Raw genomic sequence first — 12,086 nt, 5'->3', positions numbered from 1 at the left:
GCCCCTTTGAGTCTCCTACAGGAGAGAAAGGGGGGATATAAATCCAAACTCCTCCTCCTCCTCCTCATCTTCTTCTTCTTCTTGATCTTGTAGGGTACTATTGAGAGAATGCAAAATTCCAAATTCTTTTGAGCAGCAAAATGCTAAAAATCCATAATTGGCATGAATTTGTTGCTGTGAGATACTGCTGATGTAATGCAAATCTCCTTTCAATAGAAAGAAGGTTCTGGAAGTGACTGCAGATTAATTCAACATTGAGGTTCTATCTTTCTGTGAGAGAAGGTATAGCAGCTGTGGTCAGAAGTGCCTTTTATCAGCTTCAACTGATTAGCCAGCTACAGCTTTTACTGGATAGAAAAGATCTGGCCACTGAAATGCACCGCATACTTATATCTAGATTAAATAACTGCAACTTGCTCTATGTAGTAGTGCTGAGCATTCAGTAAATCAGAATTTTTAAAAACCCTGAAAAAACCATATAGGTTTTTTAAGGGGAGGGGATTAACCATGGGAAAACACAGAGATCAATATTGCAATAGCCGATAAAGTCGATTATTTACTTAGCTTTTACTGGCTTATCAGGTATTCCCAAGCCCAATCATGAGGTTGGCAATTGGGCTTCAAATGTTAATTTACCTTGGTTGGGTCACTGCTGGGTTTCCAAGTGGGCTCTGCAGGAATGGCAAAAGGACCCCCCAATAGTTTATCAGCAAAAGAGTCTTCCCTTCCCCTCTTCCTGACCTGCACTGTGATTTCCAGGGCAACAGGGACGCATTCTAAATGATAAATGGGAGCCTCTTTTTTTGACCAATGGCTGCCATGCATTTTGCAATTGCATGACATTCTAGAATTGCTGCTGACCTGATCCTCTGGAGAGGGGAGGGTGCAAGTGGTGGCCAGTGAGATTTCAGGATAGAGACAACACTGCTCTAGTACCAATCACAAAAGATCTCCCCACCCCCAGAATACTTTAAATTTGTTTCCTGTTTGGCCAAAGGCTATAAATTGCAGGGCAGGTTCCAGCAAACCCCATTCTGAGTCAGAAAGAGGTCCAAGAGAGTCATTTCATAGCAGAGCTTGGCTGGCTTTGGTTGTTGACTTGATCTCTTCCCTCTCAGTTCCTGCAGCGACTGCTTGGAGCACCTGCCTGCATTGGACTTCTGCCTGTCTGGAAAAGAAGTGATCAAAGGGTTTGACATAACTGGTTTATTTTACAAACAATTTGGTTTATTTTATTTCTGGTTGCTGTGTTAAACTTCTTTCCTTAGGCCTGTTGGTAGGTTGTGGAAGGGAGGATGCTGGGTCCAGACCCCAGACCAGGCCTGGTTTGAATTCTGGTTTGTTTAAAGTTGCTTTTGGGTTTTGTTTGCACAGGTTTCACATTTGGTGATATGTGTGTGTGTTTTCCCACAATTGTTGAAGGGCTTTTGTTTGGGTTTCTTTCTGTGGGTTACAGATTTGGGAAGGGGGGGGGGATCTTTTAGATTTCTGATTCTTCTTCCCCTCTCCCCTTCCCTTGGTTTTCTAGTGTTTGCTTGCCTTTCTGTTATATACTTGATGTGCTGTTGTGAGCTGGGCAGGCTTTTCCTACATTTGTTTATAGGATTTTTTTGTGGGGGAGGTTTCTGTTGATTGTTGCTTTGTTGTGAAAGGTGGAATTATGTTGTTGAGTGTCTTTGTGCAGGTTCCATTTGATCCATCATTTATTGATTTAATGTTTGATAGATTTTAATAGAGGCTAGCTTTAATAAGGAGGTGTTAGGAATTGGTGGTAAAAATCTCATATTTTAACTTAGGTTTAGGGTTTCAGTTTCCTTATTAGGCTTGTGGCTGTTTCAAATAAGAGTGAAGAATCTTGTTTGTGAATCTTATTAGCAATTGAAACTGGGCTGATTTAAATAACTCGACACTTAGGTCAGGAAGAAGATTCTTAGAGCTTTTCTAGGCTCTTTTATGTGGAATTTGGAGAAGATTTCAAGCCATGAATAATCTTTCGTGTAGTTACTTTCCCACTATTAAAAAAAAATTAATAATCTATCTCCAGGACAGCTGCAGGTTAACCTTAGATAGATTCCAGAATAGGAAGCCACTAGATAGTTGTTCTTTTTAAAAAGGCAGGCAGGCAGGAAGGAAATGTTAGGTGACTTTTCATGAAATATTTTCTTGTGAGAAGGTTCTTAAGAAGTTTTGAGGGTCTATTAGGTCATAGTGCAGTTCAGGTATTTAGGGACACTTAATTTTCCTGTGTTAGTTAGCCAGAGTGGCGAAGGCATTGGGTCTGAAGTGCATTTACAGTGTGGCCTATTTTCTCCACCTCATGGTTAAGGATGTCCTGGGCCTGGGTTCTACAGAGACGCCCAGGCTGGATGCTGAGACTGCTTTAGAAATACTGGCATCTCACAGTTCATTTCTCAAGCGATGTGAAGGATAGACATCTGCAAAGACTGAATGTTTTAAGGAAACATTCAGTTAGCAAACAGCACTGTGGTTTAATGGTTAATGCATTGCTTTAATTCAGTCAAAAAAGTTTTAATCACCATGTGACAGTTTAAAGTCAAGTCCCTCACAGCACAGTCCAAGTAGCTTCCACACTTTGATAGCTTGTGATTGCAAAGTGGGAGATGAGGCAAAGAGAAGGAGCCTTTAAGTGACACCATCTTTCCACACTCCCACATGAACTGAAAGATGGCTTGCAATCATTCTATTAATGTATGTTTAATTCTACTGGTCCATGACTGTAATAAATTACTAATTGAATGCCTTGCAAGCAGCATTTCACTGCCATTATAGTCATACAAATGGCCAAGGAAAGTCAGTGTCAATATCAAATACCAAGCTGTTGTCTAAACCTCTCAGCAGAGAGCCAGTGGTCGATTCCCCACCCACCATTAGATGCGCGCTCCTCACAGCAAATACCCCGGGGTCCTGCAGCACTCCCCACTACACCAGCAGCGACAACGCAGTCACCCCGATTCTGCTGCTCCTCACACCCTTCAGCGTGTGTCATTTTGGATCCTGGTCAGACATACACCTTTTTGAAACTGCGCGCTGAACACAGAGCAGGGGTCCCCTCTACTTTCACTTTTGACCAGTGTTGTGCCATGGTTAGAACTGGATTAAAACCAGGGATATCTGGTCTCAAGTTGTTGCTTCCTATGATAGCCTGGTGGGTGACCTTGAACCAGAACTTCTCTGTTAACATAACGTACTTCTCAGGATTTTGTGAAGCTAAAATGAAAGAGGAAAGAACCTTGTGCTCTGTCTTGAGCTTCTTGAAAGAGGGTGGGAGAGAAAAATCAGTAAATAAACAAATAAGCCCATGACTGTTTATTAATCATACAAATATCCTGCTCATATAATTATAACAGTGTATGCTTCATGACTAATTTTTTACAAAAGAGGGCAGAAATGTATCAAGGGGAAATGGCACCCAGGGGCAACACCTCCTCCAGGTGCGCCCCCCACACTCAGGGGCTGGGCTCAGAGGTGGGGCTCGGGCTCTGGGGGGCTCAGACCAAGCCCCACCCCCTGCCTCTCTGCAGGCTGGCTCCTGCTGTCCTCAGGGCCTTGGGAGGGCAAAAGCTGGCCTGCATGGAGGCTGGGGCCAGGGCTCAGTGGTGTGTGACTGGGGTGCACGCCACTTTGTTATGTGGGGGGTACCCGGCGCCCTCCCACATGGTCAAAAGGAGTGTGCCCTGGGACATGGGTGACCCCATGTCCCTATAGGCTGTATGCCTCTGAAAGAGGGTAAATAACTGGCATTTCACTTTAGAGACTGATGAAATTTTCCACAATTGCACTATTGGCAAGATATTTGAGATCTTTAGTAATAAGAAGAGCCGCTGAAAACTTAGACACCAACAAGATCTCTAATCAGCTTTGGGTCTGTGCTGTTCCACTTGTACTAGAGTCATGGATAGATCATGCTTGGTATCTAAGCTGCCTTTGTACTTTTCATGTTGCAGCTTGAGGTGCCTCTTTGTGAAAAACATATAGGCTCATTCTGCACATGCAGAATAATGCACTTTCAAACTGCTTTCAGTGCTCTTTGAAGCTGTGCGGAATAGCAAAATCCACTTGCAAACAGTTGTGAAAGTTGTTTGAAAACGCATTATTTTGCATGTGTGGAAGGGGCCATAGAATCTTCTCAATAACAGATTCCCAGTGTTATGGGGTTTTTTTTAGAATAAAATCACTCATCGCTCATTTTCTTCTTGGGCTTCATAACTCCCAGGGGAGGCAATGGGTAGGGAGAATATACATCTGTTGTCTTTCTATGTCACTTTCTTATCCTTAGTTTGGGATCCTAAGTCTGTATAATATCCTAGTCTACACTTGGTGAGATTTTTGGAAACCCTGTGGGAAAGAAATTTTCAATGAACTGAATACATCTTTATTGGGTACAGCAATAGATAGAAAGGGCAAGAAAGAGAAGAAATTTTTGAAATGCAATGTGAAGAGATCGAAGGTGCAAAAATTCAGAATGCAATAAAGACCACTTAGGTAATTCCTAGTTGGATGTGGTCACTTTATCTAGATGTGTCTACCCACAGCAATCCAGACAGAAACCACCCAAGAATGTGTATATAGTGTCCTCAAGAAGAGGAAAAGAGTGTCTATCCTGAAATTTACAAACAAAAAATATACATGTTTGGGATAATTACTGTAATTTCTAGAATGGTAAAGACAAGTTTGAGATTCGTTGGCATTATGAAAAACACCCGTAAGGAAAAAATGGGTTTTGTGTGTGTGCTTGTTTGCCACTTATTATAGTCGTCGTCATCATGAGGCATCATTTTTCTTTGCTCCAACTGATTTCCCAGGCAACAGTACTTCTTCCCTCCACCTTGGATCTTGGCAAGGAATCAGGACCACTTCCATCAATCATGAGAAAGAGCATGATACCCAGGGACTAGTCAAAAGAAAAAAGGAGGGTAGTGTGTTGGTGACAGAGAAAAGGAGGGAGCTCTGTAGTTGGGCTCCCCAGAGAGAGAGAGAGAGAGAGACAGACAGACAGACAGAGACCGAGACCGAGACCGAGACCGAGACCGACCCACCCACCCCAGGGAAGAGAATGCAAAGAAGCAAGGCTAAGAGGGAGGATGAAAACACAGGCATCGAGACCTACATGTAGTTGAATCATGGTCATTTAGGTAACTTCTGAGAATGTATTTCTGCAAACTAATTTGGATGCAGTTTTTACAGAAATGTGTGTGGGGTATTTCATCTAGTCAATTTTGGCAAAGAGCCCTTGATATTCAAACTCCAGGTGCATAACACTTGCTGTGTCATTTGGCTGCTTCTATTCTCCTTGGGTAATCATTTGCTAGTTATACCACAACACAAACATACTGAGAAAAACCTAAAGAGAGACAAGAAGATAACTGGTGATAGCACAGAGGGCTCATGAACATCAAATGTTTTCCACATGGCTATGAGCCTAATCTTAATTTTTTTTGTATATGTAAAACACTAAGCACATGTAGAGACATTTTAATAACACTTTAAACTAATTTTCCTACCAGATCATTCAACTCCCATTGAAAAGCATTGGGGCCATGGAGACAGGTCTACCTACTATTGAGAAGTGCTCGCTTCTCAATAGGCAGTAGATCTGTCCTCCATGGTCCCAGTGCTTTTTAGTGGGAGTCCTCTGAGCGGCTAAGATTCTCATATGCATGTCTTTGGAAATAACTTATCCAAAATAAAAATAAAAAGGAAAGCCAGAATTGTCAGTACGAGCAAAGTACAACTTTGGTGCTCAGGATCGGAACCTGCAGACTATGTGTCATGGAGCAACTTTCAGCAAATGGAGGCAGGGAGAATCCCTTCAGCAGCACACAAAACATCAGGTGCAAGGTGAGGGTGAAACTGATTAGAGAGCGAAATGGTCGGGCAGGAAAAATAAGACACCTTCTGAGCTCAGTATTCCTCACAGCCAGGCAGGGGATGAAGCATTTTTTTTAAAAAAAGATGCCTTGAGCTAAAATAAGACATCTTGAGAAAGTCCTTGGGAAAACACTGTGTGGAATTCCTTCCCAAGATACCCTTTGTAAGGACGTCTTATTTGTGCTGTGCAAAACAGACTTTGGTGTCTCTGTCTCAAAAAAACCCCAGCCTCTCTAAAGCCCTGCAAAGTTTTGCTGTGGGATTTAATAGATCTAACAATACATCAATTTTCATCCATTCATGCCTCAATCCATTCAATAGCTGGGTAAAAAATCCACATTGGTATGAATATTTGTCTTTTTTCAGTTTTTCTGAAAATATTTGTGTCTATTAAACCCAAATCTAAAAAATACTGAAAGCATCAGCGCACACTCCAAGTGCATTCTTCTACCAGAACCAACTTGACTATCACTAGCAGATTACCCATAATATCTCAGAGTGCAGTTGCATAAAATTGCCCATTAGAGTATTTTAACATAAAATTTAGAACTTAATTCATCATTCCCAAAACACACACCCACTGTCCAATATATTACACATCAGTGTCTGCTATTTCTATGGCAGCTCTGATAAACCTGTCAAACAATCAAAGAATGACTTCAAAAGGAGGAAATCAACTGGAAAAAAAATAATATACTTTAGCAGCATCCTGCTGAGATGGAGAAAAAAGTATATATTTAATACTTAAAAAACAAATGGTGATTAGATTGTTTTGCTTACTTGTGTTTTCTAGACACAACACCTATGCTTGTTATCCCTCCCCCAACCAAATCACTTTACAAAAACTCTTTTGTATGTTAGTGTGATGCTTTCATGGCAGCAGTTGATAAACTCAAATGTTCTGGGGATTATAAATCTACACTGAATATTTATTTATTTTATTTTAACAATTGGTGTGACAGCTTTATAGATCCCCAAAGTGACTAAGAAAAAAAATGAAGACATCCGAAGAGAACATTAAAACATCAACATGAAAAATGAGGATCAATCATTAAACATGATCAAAAGCAAGAACGGCTCATAAGACTAACTACTAAAGCCAATCTGTACGGAAGTACTTCATATTTCTCGCTAAAGTCTAGAAGACAGGATTCTACAGTTTTGGGAAAACTTTAGTAGAAGCCCAGCTTTTTTCTAGAAATATTTTTATCTCTATCAATATATGAACAGCCAACAGGATCCACAAAAACTGTTTACCCTCTACCAAATGCCCTCTGAAATAACATCATCCTACACAACTTCCTGAATACAGAAAGTGAAGGCATCCTTTATATTTGCTCCGGTAAGCTGTTCCATAGGACTGGATCTACCACAGAAAATGTACATACCTGATGGTTGCCAGATGGATAGTGCGGAGCGGGGACAACATAAAAATATGCCTGTCTGAAAGCAGTGAACATATGGGAATATACTGAGAAATGTGGTTTAATATGTGCGAAGGTCTTTTAAAGAGCTTTAAAGTAAATAACCAGAACTTTGAAAAGAGACAAAAGTGAATAGGTTGCCAGTGCAGTTGATAGAGCACTGGAGCTATATGTACCAAGAAGCTGATAATAGACAAACATCTTGTCACCCACACTCTTTACCAATTGAAGCTTCTGAGATGATTTCAAATGTATCTCTGTTTAGACAAGGAGGGATCATACCGGATGCAATCCAAAGGCTGGACAGGTTGCAACTGAGCAGAAAAAGGGGAACAAGGAGAGGCTGCTTAACTTTTCCCCTTCTCTCATCTCAAAATTTGCCTTATCCAAGCTGCTTTTTAACAAAGACAGCTGTGAATCACTATGGGCCATGGTTGCCCCTCGGGGTGGGCAAGGAGGAGTTTCTGATTCTGACCCCGGCAAGGGCGGAAGCAGGCAGGTGGCCATGTCAGGCCAGGGCAAGTGCCAGCGCACCAGCTGCTCGCTGGCCACGTCAGGGGAGGGGAGGGTTAGCCCGAGCCTTTAAAGACCCAAGCCCTCCTTTGTGCCAGCCATGTGCTTGGGCCTGCTAGTGATTTGCCCACCCACCTTTCCCTAGCTTTGCAAGACTTTGTTAATGGATGCTACCTTGTCACAGTCATAGGTGGTTTTTAGTGCATGGGTATTGATCTGAAAGGGTCAGGGGAGGGGAGCTAAGGAGATATCCCTTCCCCTTGGGAGTGCCTGACAGCAGCAAGGGGCAACCGCCCTGCCGAAAAAGGTGGCTGGGGAGCACCTCTTGCCAGGAACGTCTGCCCGGCATAGCCCCACAGTGGAGCAAAGCTCCAGTACAGGGCATCCGCCCATGGGAGCTTTGCTTTGCTGTGATGTTATGGATCAGATCAAGACCTATGCTAAGCCTCATGCTTCTGCTTGATTAATAAAGAATGGCTATTGCCAATTGATTTACCCCAGCCAAAAGTGTGGTGTGATTATTGGATAGGGACTTTGCCCAAGGGGTTCCACCCTCAGACGGCAAAGAGGAGAAAAGTAGTAGTAGTAGTTATTTATTAGATTTAATAAACTGCTCCCCCGAAGGGCTCTGTGTACAGCAGAACAATAGGTAGACAATAATATACAACAAATAATCAATTAAAATTCATAACTTGAATTCCATGAAACACAGTAGCAGCATTACATTTCCAGTAAATAATAATGGTGGTGGCGCCTGGTCCCAAGGCTGGGAGGGGACAGGCAATGCCGAGTAGATGTTATATCGGCTATGCCAATGATGGCAACATGGGGGCATCCGAGGGGGGAAATCTGCGGCCGGCCTCCCCCATTTCCAATGGGAGCTAAAGAGATGGGGCTACCCCTTTGAGGGTCCATAACTTTGCCCCCCGCTGAATCAAACTGCACCAAACCAGGGGGGTATCATCAGGACAGTTTCCTAATGATACCCTGAAATTTTGGTGCCAATACGTCTAAAACTGCGCCCCTGACAGGCATCCCCAAGATTCTTTGTTCTGGTCTCTCTTTGTTAACAGATTTGATTTTTCGTGATTTATTTTAAAACTCTCTCATAGTGTTCAATAGTTACTTGTAATAAGAACATAAGAACAAGCCAGCTCGATCAGACCAGAGTCCATCTAGTCCAGCTCTCTGCTACTCGCAGTGGCCCACCAGGTGCCTTTGGGAGCTCACATGCAGGATGTGAAGCACCTGGTCTGCTAAGGCATTTGCAATCTCAGATCAAGGAGGATCAAGATTGGTAGCCATAGATTGACTTCTCCATAAATCTGTCCAAGCCCTTTTTAAAGCTATCCAGGTTAGTGGCCATCACCACCTCCTGTGGCAGCATATTCCAAACACCAATCACACATTGCGTGAAAAAATGTTTCCTTTTATTAGTCCTTATTCTTCCCCCCAGAATTTTCAATGTATGCCCCCTGGTTCTAGTATTGTGAGAAAGAGAGAAAAATTTCTCTCTGTCAACATTTTCTACCCCATGCATAATGTTATAGACTTCAATCATATCCCCCCTCAGATGTCTCCTCTTCAAACTAGAGTCCCAAACGCTGCAGCCTCTCTTCATAAGGAAGGTGCTCCAATCCCTCTATCATCTGCAATGTTTCTATTTTATTTATTGGATCATCTAAAAATATGACCAAGTCATCTGGATAAGCTCTAAATTTATATGTGTTACCTTTAATTTTAATCCCCTTAATAGCCTCTTTTATTTTTATACTCTGTATCAATTGTTCTATCACTATTATAATTAATAAGGGAGATAAGAGGCAACCTTGTCTTGTTCCCCTATTTATTTTAAATGTCTTAGTAAAATCTCTGTTAATTTTAATTTTAGCCTCCTGGTCATCATATCTACTATTAATTGCGTTCCAGAATTTCCCCTTAATTCCCATACTCAATAATGTGAGTAATAGGAATGACCAATTCACTCTGTCAAAAGCTTTTTCTGCATCAAAAAAAAATTAATGCCATTGATTGGCCTTGTGTCAAGTTTAAGTATTCTATAATATTCACTAAAATTCTTACATTATGTTTAATTTGTCTACCAGGTAGGAAACCTGTTTGTTCTTCTGAAATGTAAGTATTTAATACTTTTTAAAGTCTTTTAGCCAATATATTCGTAAAGATTTTATAATCTAGATTTAATAATGATATGGGTCTAAACTCTCTCGGTTCATGTATATCTTTCTCTTCCTTGGGAATCAGTGTGATGTTTGCTTGTTTCCATGAGCCAGGGATTTATTTTCCTTCCATTATTTTGTTCAGCATTGTCTCTAAATGTGGGTTAAGTATTTCCAAATAGTTTTTGTAATATACATCAGATAGTCCATCAGATATACTGCAGTTCATCCATACTGCAGATAGTCCCTGGAGTTTTATTTTTTTAGTCCTTTCACCACTTCTATCTCTTTTGTTATTATTTTGTCTAATTCTTCTCTATCTTCTTGCGAAACTTGATGTATATCTTGCTTGTCTAAATAGTTTTTAATTGACTGATATGATACATTATTTTTCTGGTATTATTCACTATAAAAGTTCTAAAATGTTTCTTGAATTTTTCCTGTATTTGTAATAATTGTAGACCCTTGTTTTAATTTCATAACATAATTTTTTTCGCTTTCTTTCCTAACTCTAGCTACTAACCATCTCCCGGGTTTATTACCTGAAAATAATTGTTTCTGTTTGAGGTAAGTAATGTTCCTGACCATTTGATCTGTTATATATGTTTCCATTTGTTGTTTTACCACCTTTACCTGATTTTCTATCTTTTTCCCCTCCTACTTATCATTAACTCTATTTCTAATTCTTTCAACTTCCCTTCTAACTCTTTTCGTTTCTTTTTTCTTCACTTATTAGATGTCCTCTAATTACTGCCTTGTGCATCTCCCATAGTGTATTGTAATTTTGTACTGTACCCACATTGATATCCCAATATTCTTGTAATTTCTTACCTATCTTCATTTCTACCTCCTTGTTTATTAAAAGCCAATCTTTCATTTTCCAGTCTCTACTGTATTTGTTTCCTCTTAATTCCCAAATTACTGCATTATGTTCTGAAAATATCCTAGGTTTTATATTTATATTCTTGGTTTGTAAACAGATTTCTTTTTCTGTCCATACCATATCAATTCTAGAATGTATTCTGTGTCTAGCTGAATAAAAAGTATATTCTTTGGCATTCCCTTCTTTTTCTCTCCAGACATCTACAATCCCCAAGGCTCATTCCGCACATGCAGAATAATGCACTTTCAAACTGCTTTCAATGCTCTTTGAAGCTGTGCGGAATGGCAAAATCCACTTGCAAACAGTTGTGAAAGTGGTTTGAAAATGCATTATTTTGCATGTGCGGAAGGGGCCCAAGTTTCCTACCATACTGAAAAAAGCACCTGGCAATTTATTGTAGTTTTTAAATTTCTCTTGTAAATTATTAGTTTTATGTTTTTTAATTACATTCGTTTTATTGATTTTTGGATCCACTACTTTGTTAAAATCCCTTAACACTATTCATTCTTTATCTATGAATTTTGCAAATTGATTATGAAGGTTCTTGTAGAATTCACTTTTATTGTCATTGGGTGCATACACTTCTAGTAACATAACCTTCTTCTGAAATAGCAATACCTCCACTCCTAAAAATCTTCCTTCTTTGTCTGAAATTATTTCCTAAGGTTGTAAATTCTTTTTAATATAAAATGCAAATCCCTTTTTTTTCTTATGACTAGCATGGAATAATTTATCTAATTTCTTATTCTCTATATAATGCTCCTCTCCTTTTTTTATATGTGACTCCTGCAGACAGATAATAGAACTATTTTCATTCTTTAAGCATTGAATTTTTTCCCTTTTTTTCCAGAATTTAGACCACTCACATTCGAACATTCAATTTTAATAGACATCTTTACCTTATGAATATGCGGGTCCAGTGGCTTCCTGGCTGCGAATTCATTTTCTCTCGGACTCTAATTCCTGGTCCACCGTCTGCTCTCTGACACCCATTTCAACCCCTGGTTTTCCATAACCGAAGAAAAATGGCTTCTATTGGACTGTCAGTGGATTCACTTTGCCCTTTGTCCTACTCAGAAGCGTATAGAAAATTGAAAGGTCAACTATTGGATAGAGAGTTCTCTACCCTAATCACCGCAGCCAAGAAAACATGCTCCCCCCTGTATTTTTCTCTCCCATTTGAACAGGGCCACTTGGCAC

The 12,086-nt window shown here is 40.3% G+C and overlaps 1 long non-coding RNA gene across 1 annotated transcript; it reads left to right on the top strand.

Annotated features, from left to right (window-relative positions):
* The first annotated feature begins 9,701 nt into the window (after nt 1–9,701).
* Nucleotides 9,702–11,870, top strand: LOC125437150. The gene is made up of 3 exons (XR_007245143.1): nt 9,702–9,959; nt 10,519–10,570; nt 11,737–11,870. It is a non-coding gene; the product is annotated as an uncharacterized LOC125437150 (long non-coding RNA).
* The last annotated feature ends 216 nt before the right edge of the window (nt 11,871–12,086 follow it).

The sequence above is a fragment of the Sphaerodactylus townsendi genome, linkage group LG07 (assembly GCF_021028975.2).
Source record: "Sphaerodactylus townsendi isolate TG3544 linkage group LG07, MPM_Stown_v2.3, whole genome shotgun sequence".
Classification (NCBI taxonomy): domain Eukaryota; kingdom Metazoa; phylum Chordata; class Lepidosauria; order Squamata; family Sphaerodactylidae; genus Sphaerodactylus; species Sphaerodactylus townsendi.
The sequence above is the reverse complement of the archived record's forward strand: the minus strand, read 5'-3'. Positions and strand labels throughout refer to the sequence as shown.